The sequence below is a fragment of the Condylura cristata genome, unplaced genomic scaffold, assembly GCF_000260355.1.
Source record: "Condylura cristata isolate star-nosed mole 26May11 unplaced genomic scaffold, ConCri1.0 scaffold00001, whole genome shotgun sequence".
NCBI classification, from domain to species: Eukaryota; Metazoa; Chordata; class Mammalia; order Eulipotyphla; family Talpidae; genus Condylura; species Condylura cristata.
The window spans coordinates 55,284,371-55,311,388 of NW_004567102.1; the positions used below are offsets into that span (position 1 = coordinate 55,284,371).

Sequence of the window (27,018 nt, forward strand, 5' to 3'; positions counted from 1 at the left end):
TACTATTCTAAGTTTCTATATCACTTTTCCTTCATTATTACCCTCAATATCAGATACCCAGACAAAGTTGACTAAGTCTGAAGTAAGGACTCAGGCATTACCTTTATTTTCAACCTTCACCTCAGAGGAAAATTTCTCAGACCTTTCTTACCTAAGAAATCATTATTGAAATATACGTGCTTAGTTTTACTTTGTTAATAGGTCCTATAGCTAATATGTGTAGTTCATTGGCATAATTGGGATCTACTTCTTTATAGCTAAGAGTTTATTTTTGCCTTTTGATATTTTATGGACAAAAATTCTACACAATCTGAACAAATACACACCAAGACTAATAGAGAATGTCCAAAAGTCTCACATTCAACCAAAGGTTTTTGATTAAAAGATTCACTTTGCAATATAACAATTAAACCATATCTGGGGCTTTCCTGATGGTGCAGAAGTTAAAGTCTCAGCACTATCAAGCTGTCACCAGCCACTGCATGAGATCCAACCCAGGCCGGGGAGCTGACCCACATGGCACAGCAGACCTCTCCTGTTTTTCCTGCTACTCCCCTCAGCAGTAGATTTCAGTCCATCTGCCTGTTCTGCTCAGGAATCTGTCTCTGATGAATCCTCTTACTCCCTGCACTTCTGGCCTATATCCCAGTTCTTGTATGCATATATAAATAAAAATAAATACTTAAAAAAATAAACAGAACCGGGCCTTCCCTGGTGGCGCAGTGAGTTAAAGCACAGCAGTAAGAAGCTTAAGCCACTTTGATCCCTTTCTGCCCCGGAGGTGACCACATGGCGTGGCAGACCTCTCCTGACCCGCCCACTGCTCCCCTCAGCAGTGTACTTCGTCCATCTGCCTGTTCTGCTCCCCACTCTGTCTCTGGTGGCTCCTCCCACCCCCCCACATCTCTGGCCTGTACCCCACTTCTGTATGAATAAATAAATAAATCTTAAAAAAAAATAGAACCATATTCAATCTTTAAGAAGTCATCATAATTTAAGATTGTAATATGTCCTTACTAATCACTTCTTTTACTGGAATTAAAAAGTAAAACTTTCATAAACTTAAAATTGCAAGTAATAATGATGAAATTACTAAATAACACATAAAGTGGTATTCACTAAATGTATATGTAACTTGTCATGAATGTATCACATGATCTATGTTTTGATGCACCAAGGAAAAAGAGCAAATAAAGATGTAGTCAGCAGATCTATTCTTTCAAAATCTAAGACTGAATTTTCAAAGTTAAGAAAAAGCCTCTAACATGGAGATAAGCTAACTAACCCCGGTAAAAACTTATTATTTTCATCTTCTATATATTAGAATTAGCTGAATAAGAATAAACATCTGAATAAATTAAGACATTCCATGGAACAGAGAAACAGCTAAAGAGAGCAAAACAGGACTGTTACTCTGATACAGAGATAGGACACCTAACAATTACCTTATCATATTAAACTTGTTAAAGTAATATTAAAGAGATGCAATAATTTGGAGGAATCAAAAAGGAACACTAATTTAATATATTTGGGTGAAAATAACCTCGTTCTTATTCTTGTGACTTAAGGAAAAAATAAAACCCAATGTAATAAAAAACTTAAAAATTAAAAGCATATTATTGTGAATATCAATTTCAGTGTTTCCCAAGTCCCAAGACCCACCTTCATCATGACAATCTCTAGGTGGCAATGAGAAATTCATTTTGCTGGACCACATTTCGGACTTGAATGGGCATTATAAGAATCTTGAGAACCATTACATGTTATGCTTTTTCTATGTGAAAGTGATTTTCAGATATTAAGGTTATCACTGTGTCCTGCTTGTATTTACATTTACATGGCATATAGTATTTTACTTATTTTCCCTTTTTTGCCATGGCACTGAGCATAGGAGTCTATTTTCATTAACTCAACAAATCATTTTCATTTTTGTGTATTTTATTAAAATATATGCAATACTCACTTTTGATGTACTTAACCATTACCCACAAATGTTAGTTATTCCCCAAATTTACTTACCTTCAAATTCTAATGTTCATTCTGAAAGTTCCAGACACATATGGAAAAAGTTTTCAAGAAGTATCTAAGCAGGAGGTTCTCTGTTTAATTTCCAAGTGTTTCAAGACTGGCCAAGAAGCCTCATGGGGTGGACACCAGAAATGCCATTGAGAAGGGAAGTCACCAGTGCTGAAGCCTCTGGGCACTTGGTTATTTCTAAACAGAAGAGGAAAACACAGTCAATCATCTGAAATTCATAGAGAATCTGCTACGGAGAAGGTTATTTTCAGAAGTTAACTAGCAGTGTTACTAAATTTAAACCTGGCCTGGGTTTACCGTTCCCCGATTTAGCACAGTTGTCATTTAAAATTTCATGTCATTGTGAAGTCAGAATTGCAGGATGTTGCCATCTGCAGAGGATTCTGGTTGAATTCATATTCCTTTAATTGAGTATTTTTTCTAAACATTGCATCAAGTGATATAATTACTAATTTTATTTTTGCCATGCAGGTGCTAAATTTCTTTGTAAGTTAAGGTTGATGAAGTTTCTTGGAAATATATCCTTAGATGAGACCTTATCACACTATAAAAAGTTTTCATAAAAACGCATGCATGGAAGCATCTAGTACTTTGCAATATTTTCTTTCACATGAATAATGTTTGTTAAGGTAATTAAACATAAGTAAAAATGATGTCCTTGCTAGTTGATATCTGTTGCCTACTAGGGAAACCAAAATTTTAGCATATTTGCTGAATGACTTAAGTAGATATAGATAGTAACTAATGGAAATAGAGGGGGGAAAATCAGATTCTAGAACTGGTAATCCATCATGCAAGTATTCTTCTAAGTAGTAGAGAAAGCAACACATACAGATAAATACAAAATCAAATAGAAAATGAAAAGAGTATAAAGCACAGGTAAGCACAGTGTACTGTAACACAATAGGTAAAACAGTGAAACACCTTATTGTTTGCTGACTCAAAAACCATTTCCAATTTCCATCTTCCTTGCTGTCTCACAAACAGAGAACATAAAATCAAATGCTCACTTTTCCAATCTCCCTTACTGACTAAAAGCAGCATTGGGGGGCTCTCCCTGATGGCATAATGGGTTAAAGCACTGCATTATAAAGCTCTACAAAGCCACTGCAGAATGAGTTTGATCCCCCGCCAGAGGGGTGAACCACAAGGCATGGCAGACCTCTTACGACCTGCCTGCTGCTTCCCTTAGCAGTGTACTTTGTCAATCTGCTTATTCTGCTCCCCACTCTGTCTCTGGTGAATCCACTCACCCACCACACCTCTGACATGTTGTTGGTCTATTGGACTAAGACCAACATCTTTAACTTGGAATTTAAGTCTCCCTAAAATAAAACACAGAATCTTTTACATTTCTTATTTCCTCTTCTTTAACATTCTAGGTGGCTTAGTGGGAAAATTTGTTTCCAACCCAGTGGTGTATTCTAATTGAAAACAATCTGTGTCTCTTTAATTTCTACGCATGTGAAGGACAAGCACAAGGCCTTAATAAGTCAACAATTCCCATTCCAAGGTTTTCATAACCCTGTTATTTAAAAGAGACAAACAAAAACAAAACTTTATTCTTGCTGTACACAAGTATGCCAGTATGTAGCCTTTGAAACCAAAAGCTGCCATCTTGGAATCCTGAGAGGGGTGTCATACAGAGATTAAGTCAACACCATCGAAATTAGCTGAGAAATAGAAAAAGAACTGTTGTTGAGCAAGCTGTTCCATCCCTGAATAGTGTCTCCCTTGCAGGTGGAATATCCTGATTGTTTGAGTTACATGCGAATCTACTGATTTCCTTATTTACTTATGTTTTTTGATTAAGCCAGTTTGTGTTGGTGTCTGTTTCTTGCAACCAAAAAGACCTATTCAATGCATGTGTGTGTATATATGTGTGTGTGTGTATACATATATACATATACATATACACACACATGTATAATTTTGTGACTGCTATTTTATTAATTTCTTCTAAAATTTCATAATTAGCTTAAATTTTTGAGGCCTCTCTGGTGGCAGAAGGGGTTAAGTCTCAGCACTGTGAAGCTATCTGCAGCACTACAGCTCAAGTTCTATTCCAGGCCAGGTTGCTGATCCACATGGCACCGTAGACCTCTCCTGTCTCACCTGCTGCTCTCCTCTGCAGTGTATTTCATTAGATCTGCCTGTTCTGCTCCCCACTCTCTCTGGTGAATCCTCTAACCCCCTGTACCTCTGGCCTGCATGCAAGCTGTTGTTATGTATGTATAAATCAATCAATTAAGCAAGCAAGCAATCTTAATTTTTTTTTTCTTATCTCTAGGCTTTTGTTTTTAACTACATAGCTGACATCTCTATTTGGCTGTTAAGATGATGTTTCAAACTGAATTTGTCCATAACTGGAGTCATAAAAACAGTTCCACTCAGTTTTCTTCCAGTATTCCTATATTTATAAACAGAACCATGATCCCTCAGCTAGATAATACAAAAGCTGAATTCTTCAAGCTTTTTAAAATAAATTGAGTAGATTTAATCTTCTCTCTCCCTCAACTTCAGTGTCTGATGATCAAATGCCTTTGGTTTTATTGCCTATCCACATCCTACAGCCTCAGCTCCTAGAGGATAGTGACCATTTCTGTTTATCTCACTTCAGCACCAGCATTTAGCATAGTTCTTAGAACATGATAGGTACCCAAATTTGCTAAATGATTAAACAAATGCCTTGCAGTAATTCCTGTACCATGAACCACTTTGTATATTATTTTTCCTGTATGTATATTTTTTTCAGAATTTCCTAGAATTTTAAATATGCAATAAATTCTAAGAAGTATTGGAGACAAAGTAGTAAGAGTTCAAAAGTTCCTCAATTACAGCAATATTGATGATTCTACTGATTCCTTTTTAAAAGGTTGAAGCTCATTTTCTCTCTCACATGATTTATAACATTATTTATAAGATTAAAAGTGAGTAAGTGGACATATATTATTCATCAGCCACAAATGGAAGTAAAAGTAGGAACTGTCCACAGTTCTATAGAATTTTCACCATTCATTATAAAGAAGCTAGTCTTCTGTATAACATGGAGAACTATAGGCTAGGTATAATCCTAAGTAAGTGAGTTATGGACAAATACTCAAGATACTTGCCACTTTTACTATCATATTTTCAAATATTTTATGTTTTTCCTTAGAAATCCTTTAGCTTTGAAAACATATCAGCATAGATTCAGTGTTTTATATCATTGACAGCAGAGAATGATTACTTTTAAAAAGTTACCCTGATGACATATTACTAGTAATTTGATATTTACCCAAAGACAAAAAGAACTTCAAAGATTCAAAGCAGATATGAAATTTTAGCCTATGCTATATTGAGACTACTCAAAATGAGAAACATATTTCTTAAGCTCTCCTAAAATGAGAACATGTACTGGGACCCTAAAAGCTATGAGACAGTGGTGTACGGGTATATTATGTTAAACAGGAGGACATCGGGATACATATTTCTCAAGGATTTCTGACTATGATACCTGTGGCCAGGTAATGTCTTCCAGCTGGAGAATGATAGATAGGATAGACAAGATCCAGAAGTAAAAGAGGATAGGAAATATGAGTGTGGGTAATTTCCTGGCTGAATACAACTCCCAGTCTTAACCTTCTTTCTCTTAAAAACTATTTGAAGTTAGCTGAAGGCAGCTTTATACAAAAGGTAATTGCCTTCTGGTTTCTTCTGACCTATTGCTCAGTTATAAATGTCTTTTAGCTTTCTCTGGGTATTAAATCTGTTCGGGAGTTGGTAAAAAAATTTTAAAAATGCAACTTCTATATTGTCAAAACAATAGCAAGGATGCTAACACAATGGTACTTCAATAATAGATTGGTGGTGGTGATGGTGGGAGAAGTAAATTAAAAAAAAAAAAAAAAAAAGAACCCACTTGGGCCTCCCTGGTGGCCTACGGGCTAAGTCTCAGTGCTATCACCACTGTGAGCTGAGTTTGATCCCTGGCCAGGGGGCTGATCCATATATCCTTTGCAGACTTCTCCTGTCTTGCTTGCTGTTCCCCTCAACAGTGTATTTCAGTAAATTTGCTTGTTCTGCACTAAACCCTGACTCTAGTGAATCCTCTCACCCCTTGTGTTTCTTGCCTATACAGCAGTTCTTGTATGTATAAATCAATTTTTTTTTTTTGGTAAAGGAACCCTCTTGTAAGAAATGCATTTCTAGTTGTCTTAATAATCAGAAGGCAGGCTATTTTATAATTTTCCTCTGTGACATTTCATGAAATTGTGGAAAATTTGTGATTTGATATTCAATTGTTTCTCAAGCAGAGTAAGAAATTCCATCAAGGATTTCTTTTTTTTTTTTCTAACAATTTAAGCTCCTTTAAGGGGTCAATGGAAGTGGTACTATCATTTGGCTCCTCTTTATATAAACCAGGACCTTAAGTGCGTGATAGGACAGATTTCTATGTTCTGCCTCAGTGGGTTCCTATGAACTGTCTACTAGTGGATCATTCATGAGCAACTGTGACCTATTTGCTATCTACAGAGTATTCCTTGAAGTCCTACAAAGAATAGCCCTTATCACAAAGACCTGGGGACTTCCGAGTCACCACTGACTTGATTACGTGACTATCTCCACAGTGATCTTGGGATAACTGTCTGTGATAACATCAAATTCTTTGCTGGTGCAAATGTCTCTTGACATATGGTCATGATGGCCCCCATTCCAATCCCACTATTTGGACCCTATTTCTCACACCATTGTCACATGATCAGCTTTTACTAGCACATACCTTTTACCAGGTATGCTTTCACTGAGTGGCACAAGAACTTCTGCTCAAGTAGAAGAATCTAGCCTTGCAAACCTGCTCCACAATTGTGTTCCCACTGAAAAGCATCAACAAAGGTCTTGTCAAAATATACCTCTTTTTACATGTTTCTTTCCTATATGAAGGGGAAAATGATTGTCAGCTTTCTGTGATTTCACTTTCTAGATATTTGCTCTATTTGTTGAATTGATTGATAAAAACTGAGTTTGTACTTTTAAATAAAAAATTGAAATATGTTAAATAATTATAGTACAAGTCTTTTGTTTCCATTAAAATAATTTCTTTTGTTGAGAGTGAGATTGCCAAAAAAGTCACTGTCATTCTAGAAGGCATGCAGTAAAGTTTTAATAAGTACTGAAAATGAATAAAGATATTAATAAGCATGTTAAAAAAGGCCTTGAAATTGTGATTTTGTGTGTATTACATGGGTTTTTCCTTTATTGTATAAAAATGTAAAAAGTTTTATTTCCTACTTCAAAGATTTAGGATACTATGTAATTGTACTATTAATCAAGAGTAAAAGTCTGATAATTTTGAAAATTTCCCATGGAAACAAGAAAAGTAATATTATATGATGAGAATTAGACAATCAATGTCTATGCATATAGTATCTATGATTATCTCCACATGATCAACCTGAGATTTTCTAAATGGAAAAGGAATTGAAGCATTCAGGAGTTCCCAATACTCCGCTATGGAGACCTTACAAGGCAACAAGACTGGAATGGGAATAGAGTCCAAAATTACATTATAACAGGGAGGGAGGGGTTGGAAGGATGAAGACAGTTGTCAAAATTTTCTTTTTTCCTTTTAAGAGGATTCATCTTCCACAAACTACTCTTTATACAGAGCTCTAGAGTTCTGTTAAGCATAGTTCGCCCACCACTAGCTTCTAGACTGAAGAAGAAAAAAATCCAGGAATCACAATTTGCCAGTATTAATGAGGATCTTATATCCTCCAAGTTAACTGAGTTCACATCAGTAGATGCCACAGACTTTCCTTTTTTCTGGATGGCACATCCTTTACAATTGCCCTGTTTACCTGTCACTCCCTCAGTGACCATCAGGCAGAAGAGAGGCACTGGATAAAAAAGACACCATTGCTTTGGACAGCCATGGAGTGGTCTCCAGACAATGGTTTTCACTGAAATGCTCTTCTAGCTCAGGTTGTCAGCACCTTGAATGTCTGAGTAGACTGTGCCTCCCTCTGTAAGTCAAGCACTCAGGCTGTGAATGCAGAAATTCCTATGATGAAAGGTGAGCTCAGGCTATTATGGGGATCATTATATAGAGAAGCTTGGGTTGCTCCTTGCAACAAATGGTCTTCCTTTCGTGGTTCTGCTATGTTATACATTATTTTCAGGTTTTTTTTTTAAAGGATGATTATTAAAACCCACTGGTAGTCATTAATTTCTCCATTCTTTCACTCTGGTGATAATTAGTACAAATCATACATAATTCACACATGGTAACACAGATATAGACACTCAATTCAATTATATTTTTAGGTAAACAAGTCTTTACTAGAGAATTGTATGAATTCATATTAAACACTGTGCGACATACAGGGCTCTACCCATGACTCAGAATATTTTTGTACTTTTAAATTTTTCTTAAATGTTCATTTTTTACTCCCAACTACTTCAAACTGCATTTATTTACTTGCTTACTTTTGATGAATAATAGTTGTGGGTAGGACTATGCCTTCAACACTCCTGTTCACAGCAGAAAGTCTAGCGTACAGAGGATGCTTAATGCATGATAATGATCGCTACAAACAAAATTTTGCATAAGTGCAAAGGAGAAAAATGTTTCTAGCCTTCATCCACTACAGTTTTTATTTATTCTTGGTGCTGACAAAACTGATTTTCATTACTTCTGAGCATAGGCAGAAGGCATTTAGATAGACTTTTCCATCTTGCCACAAGATAAAACACATGCTATGTAACAATTGGTATTGTGATTCTATGGAGAATTGGAAAATTTTGATGCTCTCATCAGATAGACACATACAGAAAAGATAGATGTTAAAGAACAGGAAAATATTTAACTACTCTATCTTCAACACTGCTAACTATAGTCCCATGTTATCAGTGCTGTTCCTTCAGAATGTGTCTCCAGAAATGAATTACTCATACTTCACATGACTTTAAAAATGGGGATACTATGAATAAAATTATATCTTCTTGCCTTATAGAAAATGAAATTTATAAATGTTTCAAAAACTCTTTACAACAAAGAAACTTATTTTTAGTGAAAGGCAAGGAACTCAACTGTGCTAAGAAATATAGTAAGTTCAGGTATAAATTCATATCACTGCATAGAAAATTTAAAAGTATGTATTCTTCTGTTATCAATGGAATGTTCAAATGAATCAAACTCATAAAACTAATGAGTTCCATACTGTGATGCAAATTGTTCTGCACCAGAGCTAGGAAATGTGGCTTCTAAACCTAACTCTACAATGACCTCAAGTAACTTCTCCTGGAAGGGTTTTTATTTTGTCAGTCTTTATCATGAGAGCTGGATTAAAGTAAGAGTTTTTAAATCTTGCTGTTCAGAATAAATACAAGGTTTAAAAAAATGCCAAAGCTGGGCCTACCTGATGGTGCATGGGATTAAGTCCCAGTACTATGAAGCTATATGCAGGCTCTGCAGCATGAGTTCAATCCCCAGCCAGGGTGGTAACCCACATGGTGCAGCAGACCTCTCCTTTATTTCCCTCAGCAGTGTATTTCAGTCAATCCTTCTGTTTCCCACTCTATTTCTAGTGAATCATCTCATTATGCCCACCCCTCCTGCACCTGCAGCTCTTGTAGGCATAAATACCTAAATTAAAAAAAAAAAAGCCAAAACCCAGATACTGGTTAAGTTGGTTTGGAGCCTCAAGTTCTCCAGGAGATTGTAATATGCAACCTGAGCTGAAAATCACTGGATATACATCCTCCAAGTACTACTAGTAGGGAAGAGTCTATGATTCTGGAATTCCTTTTACACACATATATACATACACATGGCCAAGTTTCTTAATCTGTACTTTCATCTAATTATGGTAATTTTATACATTAGTGGATCTAGATTTAACAAATGAAACAGTGACACCCTGCATGTAAATGAGGTAATACTGTATCTACTCATGGACAGTAAAAAATGTTATTAGGTACCTATTTATAATGTTTTAGAAATAAATTATTTTACTGTTCCTCTATATTCAACATATCTTAGTAACTATCAAAAGAGAGTTGTGATAATACAAACCAATTTCATGGTGATAAATGTTGATAGTTGATCTAATTAAAGGAGACAAATCTATTTCAATGAAGAAGATATTGATGATTATTGAATGAGTGGCCCTGTCCCATGTCTTAAATGTAGATCTTATGTGTATCTGATGACTGGAAATAATCTTTCCTAGGAAAATGTTAATGGCTTTTGTTTTGTTAAAGAAAATCTACAGTCTCTGACCCTAAGCTCAAAACTGCATGGGGCTTCCTTGGGGAAGAAGGGACGTAAGTCATAAGCAATATACACGGTGAGACTTTGATCTCCATTTCCTATTTTTTGTACTTTGTTCAGACCAGAGTTAAAGTTATAGTTGCTTCTCTCTCCTCCTGGAGAGAATCATGGTGCTATTTTTCCATCTTTATTTACCTCTGGCCTCTTTCTGGATTTGGTGGCACTTGGTTTTTGAGACTTGGCTGCAGGGACATGGTGCCAGTGGTTGTACTAAAAGGCAGACCGATTCTTCTATTCGCCTTTCTGTATCAAGGAGTTTAATATCCAGAAAAGGTGAGTCCATGGTCACTTTAACTCAATGACATTCTTCAGTTGTGCTCCCGATAAATATTGATGTGGTACCTCCTTTGTTTTGGTCCTATCCAGGTTTAGTAGATAATTGGTAGACTCACAAATTATTCACTAATTTTACCTTAAATTATTTATAAATTGATTTCCAGATTTCATTTACTCTCACTCACATATTCTCACTGTTTCTCTCTCTCTCTCTCATACACACACACACATACCACAACATCTCTTATTCTAAGAGACTAAGCGCTATTTAGTGGAAGTGCTTCCTTTGCTCAGGGTCATCCTCTGTGATTGAGTTACTAATGTTTCTGATGTCAACCTTGCTATTCTATCACTTAAATCAAAGCCCACTGCACAATTCTTGATCTGAGGCAGAAGAGACTTTTGACCTCATACTGTCCATCTATTTCTGTTGTCTTTCATTCATAAAGCACCAATTTACAAAGCATTCATTAGTCCTCTTTATGACTGTTCACTCTCTTCAACTTATTTTAATTCCCATTTGAAAATATATCAGTGAAATGAAGTAACCCAAAATATTTCATGGTTAAATGCAAGAATGCCAGATGGGGTGTGGAGACACCAGATTGGAGATATCTATGAAATATTAATTGGTAGTAAAAAGGATTATTTAGAAGGATTTATTTGAAATGATCTTTTGTTGCTAAACAACACCAATGTTGCTGTTCTGATTTAAATCCTTCATAAAAACTAGAGTAGATGCACAAATATATTTTTGTAATTTAAAGTGTAAAAAAGCCCATCATGTAATTTGCACTCTCTTCTGTGTAATTATAGTCATTTTGTAAAGTGTCTAGTAGGAAAACAGAACCATCCACTATAGCTTTCAATAATATCTTGTAAAAACAACTCGGAATTTAAAATCCAGTATGTTTTTCTCTGTATTGTATCAACCCAAGCTTCATTAAGTGGCTTGGAGGTTAGTAGTGACCTCATCAGAGATGGCAGTCAGAAGTGCTCTGGGTTCTCCAAGAATGTTAATTCAACAATGATCACTGGGACCTTCCAGGTTGTCAGGGGAACATGGAAACGTGAGGATATTTGCCCAAAGTGGTTCTGATACTGATGGGTTACATAATCAAAGCAATGAATCATCATTTATTGCATGAGAAGTCATGCAATAAGCAAAACAGGATTAAAGAGTAGGGGGAAATGATAAGGTGATTCACAGCATTTAAAAGAAACCTCTTCCAGTTCTTTAAGCTGTGTCTACATATTTAAAGAAACCTCAGACTTTTTTAGTCTCCCGGGAAAATGCCTTTTCTTGCCAGGACATTTTATCTGCAACTTCAGTAGAAGACAACAATTACTTGTAAAAATTACCCTTTTTGATAAACCTTGCTTTAATCAGGTCAAGAATAAACACTGTTAATGTTTCCCTTTTTTCTAACTTTCTCCATTCTCTGCCTCTGCTATTCCTTGTACCACTTCTGGAGCAATCCTTTTTACCTACTTTTATTATGTATTCTCCAACTACCCACTTTTTTTTTTTAATTTTTTTCAAAGCAGATAAGCACTGAGAAAGACAACTTTTCCATTCAACTTTTCTCTCATGAAGGATCCTGGGCTCTTATCAGGTAAAGTCATAATGTGGAACTTTATCCACCTGGTAATAAGATCTCAGGCAATATCCCCTTACTATATTGATTTTGTAGCAAGCCACATCTTTGTTGCCAGACTTTGGAGTGGAGTGATGGTCCTCCATGAAAAGGGATGTTGAAATGTCTCCAATTAAACCAGGTAAGGGAGATTGAGAAATTTGATGAGTTCTGTGACAGAATTTGTAATAGAAAACTACTAGAATAAGAAAGGGAGTTACTGCAGAGTGGAGTGATAAAATCTGGGAGTCATAAACAAGATTAATCTCCCCCCAAAAGTCAGTTAAAAAAAAAAAACCCTCACAATGCTATAAAATGATTACACTATTTAAACTATTCTCCTTTGTCCTTAGACTGTAAGGTCTATGTTGTAGGTGTCTTGCTTCCATAAAAAGTTCATTTTATTGTTTATAACTTTGCTGTCTGAAACATTAACTACTAGCACTTGGTGCTCTTTAAGCACTAGAAATGGGTCTAGTGCAAACTGTGCTGTAGGCGCAAAATGCTCTTTGGATTTTAAAGATTCAATGCAAAAATATAATGCAAAATATCTCAATAATTTTAATATTGATTGCATGTCCAAATGTTAACAATTTTGATATCTGATTAAATAAAGTATATTACTGCATTTAATTTTACTTTTCTTAATGGTTACCAGAAAATGTAAAATTATGTATGTGACTCAAATTTCTATTAAACACATGTCTAAAGAATTCAACACTGTCTATTAAATGAATGATGAATGAATGGATAGATGAACAAAGACTGCATCTAGAACAGACACTACTTAGAATGAGCAATAACTTTTGATAGGCTGATATTCAAGAAAACAGGTAAATAACTGTAGTCAATTTTATGAACATCCCCAAGCCTTTACCTCTTTCCATGCCAATCAATGCTCATTGTTACCTGCCTTTACAGTGTGCCCTAACAATGAGAATCTTTTCTCTACTCCTTTTCTATGTACTTGGTCATGTGATATGTTTTGTTCAATAAAACATTAGAGACTACTATATAACCAAAGGCTTGAACAATGCTTGTTCTACTGAGTTTGTTTTCTAGCACTTTTGCTATTATCATGAGAACTTGCTTAGGCAGAAGTAGGATGGGAGAGATGTAGAATTAAACTGTCCAATGGAGCCCAGCTTAATTACCAACTGATAACCATACACATGAACAAACCAGCTGGGACCATCACAACTCTCTAGTCCAGTGCAGCCTAGGTCAATCAATCCCAGTTGACCCACTGACCCAAGACTATACAAATGCTTATTGCTGTTTACTGCTAAGACTTTGTGGCTTGTAACCCAGCCTTTATTGAAATACCTAACTGATACAAAAGTGTAATCTTCAGCTTTTTAATGTAATAATTTACAATGGAGAATTTAGTTATTTAAGAATCCCCAAATTTCTAACCTACGTAAAATATTTTTGACCATGATGAAAAATAGAAAAAATTGAGAACTTATTCTAGCAGGAGTTGGATAAGTTCATCCTAAAAGTACAAATAATTAATTATCATGGGGAGCTTTAAGATAAGAATTATCAAGGATGATTAAATTTAAGTAAAACTGAGTAGCAAAGTGTAATTCTTATTTTTCCAAAGTCAGTGTTAGGTTTCACACAAAGGCTCTCCCCATAGATATTCCAATACCTTTGTTTCTGGGGAAAAACAGTGAATATGTGAGCACTCCCACATGTCCTGGGAGGGTGCTCCCAGTACTTGTTTCTTTGAACTTTTGTGATACTGAATAAGAATGGGGAGAATAAGACAGAGTTAAGTTATGGGCAGAAAAGTAGACAAGTAGGTTAGAAGGTAAGTGGCCTTTTCTAGAAAACAGAAAAGCTGTAGAACAAACCAGGGCTGGGAGAGGGTTTTGTGCACAGTTTAAGAGTGGGAGGACTCAGAAAATGAGAGAGAACATCAGCACAAAAGGTTCCATGGGGCTGTTTGTGTTCTATGTGTCTCTCATCCCCCTCTGCCTGGGTAAGTCTTCACAACAAAACAGATTTTATTGTTTAAATTTTTCTTTAAATTTTTGAAAAATGTGGATGGAAAACTACAGTTAATTAATCCAGCCAATTAGTGTTTTTACAATGTTACCTCCCTGAGGCTGAATGAACTTTGTGAGTTAGAGCTTCTGCCAGCTTACTTGGGAATGAGTTATAACATGGCAGAAAGGGTGGAAACACACATGGCAGCAACATTCCCTTCCTGCACCACTTACTGCATAACTGTACCATCACTAAGCCATTCTACTCCTCATTTTCTTGATTATTACTTTGGAGAAAATAATGTCTTTCATAGTTTATTTTTAATATTAAATAAAACAGTGAATAAAAATACGTCAAATACATTTGTTTAAACATGAATGGTAGTTGAAATTCGAGCACAATATTTTCTTGACAAAAATTCAGAATTTGGCATATAGCCACTATAAAAGTTGACTGACCAGCACATCAAATTATTCTCTGAAGTCAGTAGCAGTGGTCAACCACTTAAGCAGTCGCAAGCTGAACAGGGCAGCTTTTCCTCTTTTACAATTAGTTTTATAGACAGCCAAGGTAACTCTGCTGCTGACCAGCCATAACTGATCAGACTTCCCAAAGTGGAGTAGACTTGAATGCTGGCAAACTCAACAAAGTGACTCACTTCTAGAGATTTTGTAAAGTAAACCTTTGAAACATCACCTACTATACCCTTCCAATATTAACCTAAGTTATGGTGAGGGAGTTAGCAGAGGCAATCATACCCATGATTAAAATAATGTCACACAGTAATTTCTATTGTGAATTATGAAACATGCTGTTTCTGCATGGGAATTGTCTATATTCTAATAGACTGCTAGTGTTTACTAGCAATACAGACAGTGAATCACTAGGTGGCTGGCTTCTAGATTTTAGATACTATTCACCATAAAAGACTGTATAGAGCTGTATGAAAAAGTCGTGGCAATCTATAGTTTTGAAATGACATTACAAAATTAATAGGTGATAATACATAGGCAGCATCCTCCCCAAGGTTACACTGAACAAGCAAGAGTACAATTAGATTAAGAAAATAAACATGGGCCTCCCTAGTGGCACAAGGGGTTAAGTCTCAGCACTATCAAGCTATCTCATCACTGTGGCATGAGTTTGATCCCTGGTCAGGGAGCTGTCCCACTTGGCATAGCAGAACTCTCTCAACTCACCCATTGCTCTCCTCAGTGGTATATGTCAGTAGACCTGCCTGTTCTGCTCCCCACACTATCTCTGGTGAATCCTCTCACCACCCCCACCTCTGTCTTACACCCCAATTCTTGAATGCTTCTGACATAAAATAAGGAGTTAAAAATGGTAAATGTGTGACCTGACCCACAGCTCTGAGAAAGGGGTGAATTAGAAAAGTCCACCTGGTTCTTATTGTAGTGGTGAATAATGTGTTAACATTATGTGGCCAGTCAGGATCATCATAGACAATGACGTCTTGGTATGCAGCCAGCCAACTAGTATGCACTGCCATGCTGGAGCTCCACAGATGAGAAGAATAGATGCCAGTGGGATAACTGAGAAGATGTGTCTTGGTGAACTGATGTGGGGCCCCCTGTAAGTTGGTGAAAACTGTAAGATCCTGCAAGTGCAATTTCAAGGAACACTGTGGCGAGCTGTGCAGGCCCGAGAAGTAACAATGTCTGATAGATTGCTCTAACACATAGCAATCAGGGTGAGTGGCCTTGTTTCCAAGAAAAGATATCAAGCAAACCTGTTCTGCAGAACAGACTCTCAGAACCCCAGGGTCTGCCCAAACCAGCAGAAGCCACAAATAAGTCATTATGGACAGACAGGTGAGTTAGGAGCTCCTCATCTAGGTGACAGCAAACCAGCGTCATTACTAAGCCAAATCTCCTGGAAAATGTTACGTGCTTTGCACTGATATAAAGGTAGAAGTGTTCTGCAAAGGGAAGATCTTTCAAATTTCATGACCCCCTAGCAACCAGGTTGAAATGATGGAGAAGCATACATTCCCTCAGACTTTGTACTTTGTATGCAGGCAAATGGAATGAAGATTTTCACAGAGACCCAGCATGAAAAGTCTGTTTCTATACCTCATATACAACAGCCTATATACATAATTCTTCATACATGTGCTGCTATCATTTCTGTTAAAGAATTGTCTTAATATAACTTTGGAGGGGTACTTGTCCAGCATTCAATTATTTCTATGATTGCTGGCAAGAAATATATCACAAGGTAATATTACTTGAATTAAATTACTAGGAGGAATTACTCAAAACTTGCGAGTGTGGCTGAGTCACACTCAGTTTTGTATAATTTGTCAAATATCATCTCTGCTTAGGTCACAGTATTTTGGGAGGATAAAACATAATAGATTTGGATGGATTTGTAATCCAATGAGCACACACAAACTACAAGCCTTTACTTAAAACCAAGATAATTTAAACAACAATGTTCAAGCAGATTTACTGTAATTTATTTTATGCATTGCAGCTTGAACAGACAATTATGGAATTGTCTTCTGGTCAGTAAAACTAAGATGAGTAAAAAGTTGCTTTAATAATAGTTTAAGCATCATTTATATAGCAATCTTTCTATGTAGACAAAATAGGGATGACATTTCCTGCTCCTGTCCTTTAATAGTCCTAGGAATCGAGAATTCCACTCATATCAAAGTTTATAAGTCTAGTTTATGGTCTACTTTGTTTAGACTTCACATTATCTTATAAATGTCAAGCTGGGCATTTTTGTCAACGTGCACCTACTGAAAGAGCGCACATTATATTCTCTTCTACCCATATAACAGAAGCATTTTCAAGGAAAAGTTTTTTAGCCAGACTGTTACTTATTTTCACAAACACCCAAACAAAATTTAAACAATTTTACCTTAAAAAGTAAACTAAGGGGCCCTCCCTGGTGGCGCAGCAGGTTAAAGCACAGTACTAAGAAGCTAAAGCCACTTTCGCATGAGTTCGATTCCCGCCTGCCCCATGGCGCAGCAGACCTCTCCTGACCCGCCCGCTGCTCCCCTCAGCAGTGTACTTCGTCTATCTGCCTGTTCTGCTCCCCACTCTGTCCCTGGTGAATCCTCTCATTCTCCGTATCTCTGGCCTGTACCCCAGTTCTGTATGAATATTTAAAAAAAAAAAAAAGGTAAACTAAGCCCTCCCTGGTGGTGCAGTGGGTTAAAGCACAGCATTAAGAAGCTAAAGCCACTTCAGCATGAGTTCAATCCCTGCCACAGAGGTGAACCACATGGCACGGCAGACCTCTCCTGACCCGCCCACTGCTCCCCTCAGCAGTGTACTTTGTCAGTGAGGCTGTTCTGCTCCCCACTCTGTCTCTGGTGAATCCTCTCACCTCTGGCTTGTACCCAGGTTCTGTATGCATAAATAAATCTTAAAAAAAAAAAAGTAAACTAATCTACCAAAACTCTACTTCATTTATTGTAGGAATAGGAATACTAACCAGTAATCTTTTTCTAGTTTTCTTTGAGTTAATTTCTAACTAAAATAACATCACTTTTCTCTTTTTTTTCTGAATTTTGTTTTGTCTTCATTGTAGAAGTGGCAATTCAATCAGCTGTGGGTTATTGTTGCTCATTTTTCCAAATTTTCTTCTGCTGACAAACTGCCACTGCTATTAGTGGTGTATTAGTGGTGTACTGCACCACTAATTCTTCGGTTTTCATGAATTAACACCAAGAGACCATGGCAATATAAGACCCTGAAATTTGTAGGGGTATCAATTTGAATTGGGATACTAGTCACTTGGACAATGAGAACTGACCCACAGTTGTTTTCTATTGGATCGTTAATGATGTTAACAAAAAAAATCTGTACATCTTCAGAAGAAATGAGAATCTAAGATAAACTAAGAATTACAGGTAAATTTCAAAGTAGGAAAATGAACTTGAGGCCTGAGTGTAGTCCAAGAAACAAGGTGGCTAGCAAAAATGTGGCTTTTAGGGGCCCTCCCTGATGGCGCAGCAGGTTAAAGCACAGCACTAAGAAGCTAAAGTCAATTCAGCATGAGTTTAATCGCAGTCCCAGAGGTGATCCGTATGGTGTGGCAGACCTCTCCTAACCACCCGCAGCTCCACTCAGCAGTGGACTTCTCAATTTACCTGTTCTGCTCCCCACTCTGTCTCTGGTGAATCCTCTCACTGCCCCTGCACCTCTGGCCTGTACCCTGGTTCTGTATGCATAAATAATCTTTTTTTTTAAAATGTGTCTTTATAAAAAAAAGGGCCAGAACTTCTATAAATTGCTTGTAACCCATAATTTTGTTGATACATCAACATATTGTAAAGAAGCTTTTCTTTAAAGTTTGATACTTTAAAATAAATTTAGGAAACTGGGATTGAACACTTTTGTTCTAGTCGTCAGTTTTCTCAATGTACCTAAATATTATTCTATTTTTATTTGCATTTTTACTTTTTATTTAATATCTGTGTATTTTTCTGTTCAGTATACTAAATATCTCAGTCTATTTGAGCATGGATAACACTGAGCAGTTAGAAACTTCAATTTTTATTATTTGTTTTTGGTTAACAGAAGTTTTGAATTTAAAAGCTTAAACTTCTCTTATTATCTAATAAACAATATGTAAAATATTCACTATGGGTTCCACCAACTATATATTTATAAAAACGGTGGTCCTTTGGGGAACAGACTGATAATGATTAGTTAAATATGGAAGAGCAGGCCCTCCCTGGTGCCGCAGTGGGTTAAAGCACCACACTAAGAAGCTAAAAGCCACTTCTGCATGAGTTCGATTCCCGCCTGCCCTGGAGGTGACCACGTGGCGTGGCAGACCTCTCCTGACCCGACCACTGCTCCCCTCAGCAGTGTACTTCATTGATCTGCCTGTTCTGCTCCCCACTCTGTCTCTGGTGAAGCCTCTCGCCACCCCTGAGCCTCTGGACTGTACCCCAGCTCTGTATGCATAAATAAATCTTTTAAAAAAGTATGGAAGAGAAATTAACCTGTGTTTAAAATAGAATATGAAGGGCTGCTATAAAAACTCTGCAATAAAAACTCACTCCATAAATAAAAAGCAAGCAATAAGAGTAGAAAATTCTGTTAGCTTTTCAAGATCTACCCAGCAAAAAATTCAGTACTTGCCAGATAGTCTGAGAGTGTGTGGGCACCAGACTGCTGTGCACTATTTCATTGGGTTGATGGCTCATTCATTCAAAAAAATACTGGTGCCAATTATGTGGGCCTGTACTGTGTTAGGCTACAAAGATAAAATAAGGGCAGACAAAGTCTCCTCTTTCATAAGAAAATGTTTAATGATTTAGGTAATTCAATACTTTTTTCAGAAAAGCAGCAATTTTGTAAAACTGCAAGAATTGGAGCAAAAGTTAATGAGATAGTCCTCACATTTCAATCCCATATACATGTTTCAGTTACTACTGTACTGTGCAAGGGAATTACTGTCTGTAGAACATCACCTACTTTTTCAATCCAAAAGCAGGGTCTTTAGGTTAAAGGTAGTTTTTTTTTTTTTTTAAAGATTTATTTGTGCATACAGAACTGGGGTACAGGTACAGGGGCGGTGAGAGGAATCACCAGAGACAGAGTGTGGAGCAGACAGGCTGACTGTCGAAGTACACTGCTGAGGGGAGCAGCAGGCTGGCCAGGAGAGGTCTGCCATACCATGTGGTCACCTCCGGGGCAGGCGGGGATCAAACTCATGCTGAAGTGGCATTAGCTTCTCAATGCTGTGCTTTAACTCTCTGTGACACCAGGGAGGGTGTTAAGGTAGTTTTTATTCAATCTTTTGTCTACACTGATTTGGTTTTTATTTTTTTTTGTGTATGTTAGGTCATTTGCAACAAAAATGCTACCTAGATTTTTAGTGTTAAGATTAGCCCATTTAATAAATGAAATGTCTAAAGGAGTTTCCTTGTAGTTCCCTCTTTTTTTCTCCCTCACTATAATTATTACTTAGGAAAAAAGTCTATTACTAGAAACACAATGCCTTGTATCTATGTTGTTTAATTAATATTCTCTTAGCACATATATGCTAATCAATAATTAACTTTTTAGACTCAGGGGAACTGCTTACATGTTTTTCTTAGTCTAGCAACCATCTAGTACTTGTACTTTCATTGTATGAACAATGTCTTTTCTCTAGCCAATTATGCATTCAAATTACAAGAAATAATTTGCGTAGCAGACTAGCTAGGACACAGAAGTCCATGGCACACCTCAGATACTTATGTGCCATTTTACCCCCAAAGATTGTGTTGGTGATGGTAGGGCACTGTGCCGAAGGGGAAGCTTCTCTTTGAGCTGGCTGCAGAAGATGCACATTTGTGCTCTTCCCTGGCATTATCCTTAACTGAAAAGAACTGCCTTAGCCAAGGTGTGCCAGAATAGACTGCATCCATGATTGCCAACGTTGGATAAAAAGGCTAAGTGAAATCTTTGCCGCCACTTAACACAGTTCTGAAGTCATCTAGGTTACAGCTATTTGGGGTCTTTGTGCAATAGCTCTCTCTGTTCATTCTGGTTCTCCTCATTTCCAAACACTTTCCAATTCCCCCATGGACAAATTTCCAGGGAGTATGTTTCTGGGGAACTCAAAAGTAGATAGTGTACTAAATAAAAAATAAAAGATAACTAATCAAAAATAAAGCATGTGAATCTGAAGTACATGTACATCTTACCCATTTTCAAGATCTTTATTCAATTTTTAAATCAACTGTTACTTATAATACACTCCAAAAATATTTATGTGAATATTACTCATTGCTTAAGACTAAATTGTAGGAGACATCTGAATTCCTTATGATTCTCAGAAATTATTTTAGAGATAAAATTTTATAATTCAAGTACATCAAATAAAATGGGCTAGAAGTTGAATACAAAAATCTGCAATAACATTTGAATCCTTTCAGAGCTAACAATGAATGCGCTATTTTTTCAAATTTTACATTTCATTGACTCAAATATGAAAGAGAAAAAATTAGCTGAGAAAGAGAAGAATTCACCAAGTACATGACCATAACAAATATATTGCTAAATATGGCATAAAGGGATGTTTTGTTTTCTTTTGGGTTAAAGTCTGACTTTTTGCTAACTTAAGTGTTAATTTTCAAGCAATAAGGTATAAGTTAATTCTAGAAAAGTAGGTGGATTAGTGAAGGTCAACTATATGTTACTTGTTTAGTATTTACATTAGTGGAATTGACGGTGGATCATTTAAGAATTTCATTTGCTCGCTGATGACCTGAAACGAGTATTTAGAAGTGTTAGAGAGTAAAAATTTTCCTCCAGTGTTCTGAGTGAGTATAAAGAAGAGGAAATAGGAACAATGTTTATGAATGACCACTCTCAGCAAAATAGCAGAAGCATGAGAAAGATTGTGAAGTGGAATTTAAGACTAAGATGCCTTCATAACATCCTGATTTTGCAGGAAAGTGCCTTTCAAGGTGCTTATAAGCCAAAGGACTGTGCCCATAGAGGGCAGGGAGCTGTCTGTGGGTTCTTCACCTGTGCACACAATTGCAAGACCTCTCAGCTTCAGGGAACAATGACAATGGGGTTTACTTAACAAGTAAGGGGAACAAAGAGTATTTAAAGCCACCAGTAGCCGCCTACCTCACCCTACATAGTAGCTACAGTGTTCAAAAAGCCCTAAACAAAAGGCTGCACATCCAAGATGGCGCCATCTCAAGGGCCTGGAATTCACAACACCTGGCAAGCAGCAGGCCAGGATCCAACTCACCGAGGCTGGAGATGTTTACTGGTGGGGCCTCTGACATGACAGCAACAGTTTGAAGGTCGGCATGGACAGCAGATGCTGGACAGCAATAGAGGCAGGAGCACCGGAAGGCAGTACTAGACAATCAGGAATGGTTAACAGCTCTCAGAGGTCACTTGGCTATACAGTGCCAGCCACCCATCAACAGTACTGGACAGCAGTGGCCAGCAGTTCTGTCACCACCAGTCACTAGAAGGCACAGGCGACAAAACTACCAGTGTTAGAGCATTTGTGAGTTGTTGGTCTACAGCAACAACCAACAGCTCTATAACACACCAGGCCCCGGGCCTTTGGTGCTCCTTCAGGCAATGTCACAGGCAGACCAGGGGCCGTTACGGCTGGCCTAGGCTACTGAGAAGTTCTTCAACTTCTCTGTGAAACTTTACGGCGTCTCTTCTTTCTTCTTCCTTCTGTGGTCAGGCATACAGCAAGTAACCATTCCTAAGCTGGTGCCTGCCTTGCCTTATATCCTCTTTGGGGATCCCGCCCAACTACATGTCTGATTGGACCATTTTCAATCCTCTGGCTGATTGGACCATAGCGCATATCAGCTCATTGCTCACACCTGGTAGCTCAAAAAAAATCCATGGGCTCTCTACTGCCTGCAGCTGGAGGAGCCACAGAACTGGCGCCAAACCAGTGGGCCCCATCTCCTTACTGCAGCTCTGAACTAAGGGCTGCATGCTCTGGGTGGCATGGCAGGTGAAGTATTGCCATCCACTATCACTGCTGGCCTCTGCCTGCAGCCTGCGCCCCAGTAGGGTCAGTAGTAGCAGGGAGATAAATGTCTACCACCCGCTGCCACTTGCACTGCCCGCAGTTACTTTTGGGGCCATGTGCCAGGGCAAGGGATGCTGCTTGTAGGCAGCAACTCCTGGCACGGGTGAAAAAATACCATCCGTTTTCCAAAGGGTTCCATTTTTAATTCTCACTGGGAGAGACACCATGGCAATAGAGATACATTATGGAGTCAAAGAAAAAATATAAAAAGTATGAAGTGTAGATAACTTTGACATTGCAACAGTTTTATGTATGTAGGAAAGTGCTTTTAAACTATTTTAACAGCAAAGCATGTTCTTCAAATGAATCATATGCAGATGCCCAATATCCAAAATAGACCAAAGTGGACTGGCTCTCTTTGAAACTGGAGGTAACGGGCTGGAGTTCAAGTGGGGCATATACACTCAAACCACAAGTTACAGACCCAGAACTTCCAGAACGCCACAGAGCAAAGTATAAAAGCTGAGTGGAGTACTGAAAGGTTCTCCCTTGTGAGCACTTGAGGAAAAAGGATTTGTTTAAATTTGTTGTTGCTTCCTAACATTTATTTCCCTAGACAATTTTCAGCATGTGTTTTGAAAGGGATTGATACCCTTCTTGACTGTGGGAGTGGCCTGTGATTGACTTAAAACAGTCAGTAATCTTCACCTGTAGAACACACTTTTGGGCTCAGTTGAATATGTGACCCAAGTAGGTAATTAGAGCTGCAAGAATCAATTCCAAAGGTCTTTTTTTTTTTTTTTTAATTCTAACAGCAAAATAGACTCTCTTTTATACTAGACTTTTCCCTGAAAGCACCCCAAGCCTGCTGAATTGTTATGTTGTGGTCACAATGATGGAAGCTCTCAAGGGTGAGGCCAACATCGAAGCATACTGAGACCTGAGAGTCAGCCTAGTGAGTTCACCTGAGCTACTAGTCCAGCGTGGCCTGAAGCCAGACTGATGTCACAATTACAAGGCAATATGTTATCCCTTTTCTTTACATCAACAATTGGGTTTTCTGTTATAAATGAAAAGCATATTTACTGAAAGCTACTGTACAACTCAACACCTGGAATAATACCTAGTATATAATGAACAATGGCAAGTATTTGTTTACTGCTGAATGGGGAGCTATGGGTTGGAGTTCCATTCCCTAACTGACAATTCATATTTCAGATGGAGTCTCCCTTTATTTGTAAAACAAAAGAACAGCTCAGATTGTTTTTGAAAACCTATTCTGCTGTAAGAGTCTCTCTATACTTTTGTGCAGATTATTGCTTATGTGTTTGCTTCTCAGCCAACCTACAGAGGTTTGAGAGTTAATGTGCAGATTCAAATTTGCATGCATTTTTTTTTGATCACTGAAGATTTTCATTAGCTACGGGTCAAAGTGGTCCTGTTCTACCCTCAGCTGACTGTCTGAGTGTGAAATTACGGTGACCCTTGAAAGACAATCTATACCCCAGAGAACACAGAAGACTGGGATTGTAGAATTCACGGAGTCAAAGCCAGGTTATCACTGTTTGCTTAGAGTTTCCTGAATATCTGTGCAGCGGGGAGAGCATTAAGTTCTAGATGACACAAGAAAACTGAGGATAACAGCAGGACTACCTAGAATTCTTAAAATTTTAGAATGTGAGTGGGAAGTGCTTAGAAATGGAAAATAGATGCTTTCTTTAAAAAAAAAAATGTAATCTACCCATCAAGTCACTGCAGCTTAAGCCTGTCCTGTTTGAGCCTGATGTCAAAGCAGCATCTTCAGATGTTCAGATAGAGTGGAGGTAGGATTTCTTTTACAGTTTAGGTGTTTTCCATCTAGTCAGAGCCTGGAGAAGATTCAACTGGCACATGGTAAGCAAGCCCCATGTAACATTTCAAATTTTCTAGCAGTCATATTAAAAGTTAAAAAGGCACAGGTAAAATTAATCTTGATATAATCTCGTATTTAACCCAATATGTCCCAATTATTTTCTCATTTCATATGTGCTCAAAATAAAAAGCTACTGAGGCATTTTATATATGTTTGCTACTAAGTCTCAGAAATCTGAGATGATTGTACTTCTCAATTTAGAGTAATTACATTTCAAGTGTTAGGTTGCCATGTGTACTCTTTCCACCAACAAAAACCCAGAATAGTTAGTTGCTCCTTCCTGGGTTTTCGTTTTATTTTGCTGGGATGGGGTGGAGGTATTCTGAAGTATAAATACTATCAATTACTGAGTTTAAATCTGGGGATCCAGCATATCTCTTGTCTGTCTCAGGAAAGAAATTTAATATGGCCCAACAGTGGGAAGAGAGAGGAGGAGACAGGAGAAGACTGTGTTAACCTGTCTTAAACTTGTCCAAGTTAGAAGTTTAGAATGTGACACTCAACACAAACTGAATTCACCGGAAATGTCTACACAAGGGACAGATGTGGTTCAATTAGTGTTTTAGGTCTTGCAGTCAGATTACTTGGCTTCTGTATATTGAACCTGTGGTGAGACAATATTTCAGATATTAATCTATTTTTTTCTCCAAGTAATTTTTCTTCCCTTTCCCCATTTAAGCAGACAGTAGACCCACTGCTCATTGCCTCAGGGAAGGAATATGGCAAGGTGAAAAATAGAAATGTTTTAGCTGGCTTTTCTGATCCGAAATTGCCTTAAGGCAATTTCGAGATTGTGTAAGATAGGTAACAGGAAGAATGTGGAGGTGTAGGGGAAATGTTTTGGATAAAAAAACAAAGCAAGAAGGATAGTCTCTCTAGGCAAGGAGGAATGAAGCAAGAGAACAGAGGAGAGGAGGAAAGAGAAAAATAAGAGAGAAAAGAGAGGATTTGAGCTTTGCTTGCTGGAAAACAGACTGCAACCTTTGAAAAGCTACCTGAAAAAAGGCCACACCTAGGAAGAAAATGGCTGCATGCTGCCAGGAAGCAGATGAGACCACGGCAGCCTGGAAAAGCTTTTTGAACCCAAGTGCAGTAAGGTAAAGTAGAGCCTGCAAAATAATGCACATGGTGAAGGGAGATGCCTCACGGTACCCACCTTTGTCCCTGATCCTCCAAAAGACAATGCTGTAGAAGATCCCAAACTTCCCAAATGAGTGTGTTTAAAGTTTGTTAACATTCAGTACACCTGAGTTTGTGAAGGAGATTCACAAACTAGGCTAAGGTGGGTTATTACAAGTTAAGTAAGAGATGTTGAGTGTGGACTAGTGACCACTCTAGAAGTGGTGACTGCTACAGAAGTAGATGGTGTTACAGTCTGCTCAGGAGGCAGAATTGCAGTGTCTACAGACCAGAGGCAGTGGCTTGAGTAAAACAGAAGCCAAGAGACATTCCAGTTTTTTCTTATAGGGTAATAGGAAAAAAATTTGGCAAAAACTGTACGTTTGAGCTATCAACCAAGTGCTATGCACTGTTCTAATTTCTTAACAACTAACTTTAACCTTCGTGATGCAAAAATTGTTATTATCCTTCCTATTCACATATGAGGATACTGAGTCTCTGAGAGGTTAAATAATGGACCAAAATCATAGTTTGTAAAAAGCTATCGTAGGATTTGAACTCAGGCAGTTATGCGCTTGTACTCTTGCCAGTTATCAGGCTAAATAAAACTCAGGAATTGATTAAAGCCAATAGGGGACTTATAGCTTGTCACAACCCTGTATTTCTGTGATTAATTTTGTGGATACTCAGTACCTATTATCCATAATCTCTGCTATCTCTAATCCTTTGTTTGTAGATATCTTACATATGAATTTCTTTAGATAATTATGGACTTCAAATCCACATACAAATGTTCTTTAATCTGTCTTGCCGTAAATTTAGTAACCAAGTCGCTAAGTGTGGAAAATCCTCAGTGATTTTCCTTATTCATCAGTAAAAGATGGCATCTGGGGAGACTGCTTTCACCCATATACCTTCTTCCTTGGATAGCTGATCTGACCCTTGTGGGGTGGGGGGCATGAGGAGGGTGTGAAGATTCCTCTTCTATTTTAGATTTTGAAGACAAAGGATTCCCTGCTGGAAATAGTGTCCCTGTGTCCTAGCCAGCTTTTGAAGAGAGGTGAACTTGGATTAAGGGAAAAAGATTGCATTTAAAGTATCAGCTCCTCAGCAGCAACACAACTGGCAGCCTGATGACAAGGACTACTGGGCAGCCCCATGCCACACCAGATGTTGGGTGATGGAGGAGTCCAAAGGCAGGAAGAGCTGTGCCCAGGAGCGGAGCGTGG

General features: G+C 37.7%; 1 protein-coding gene across 4 annotated transcripts in view; it reads right to left on the reverse strand.

Annotated features, from left to right (window-relative positions):
* HS3ST5 (heparan sulfate (glucosamine) 3-O-sulfotransferase 5) overlaps window positions 1–27,018 on the reverse strand; it is a 231,717-nt gene that overhangs the window by 132,014 nt on the left and 72,685 nt on the right. For all 4 annotated transcript variants that reach the window (XM_012723527.1, XM_012723514.1, XM_012723528.1 and 1 more), the window contains exon 2: window positions 2,020–2,214. The gene's annotated coding sequence lies outside the window, so the exon portion shown is untranslated. The remainder of the gene's footprint in view (window positions 1–2,019; window positions 2,215–27,018) is intronic.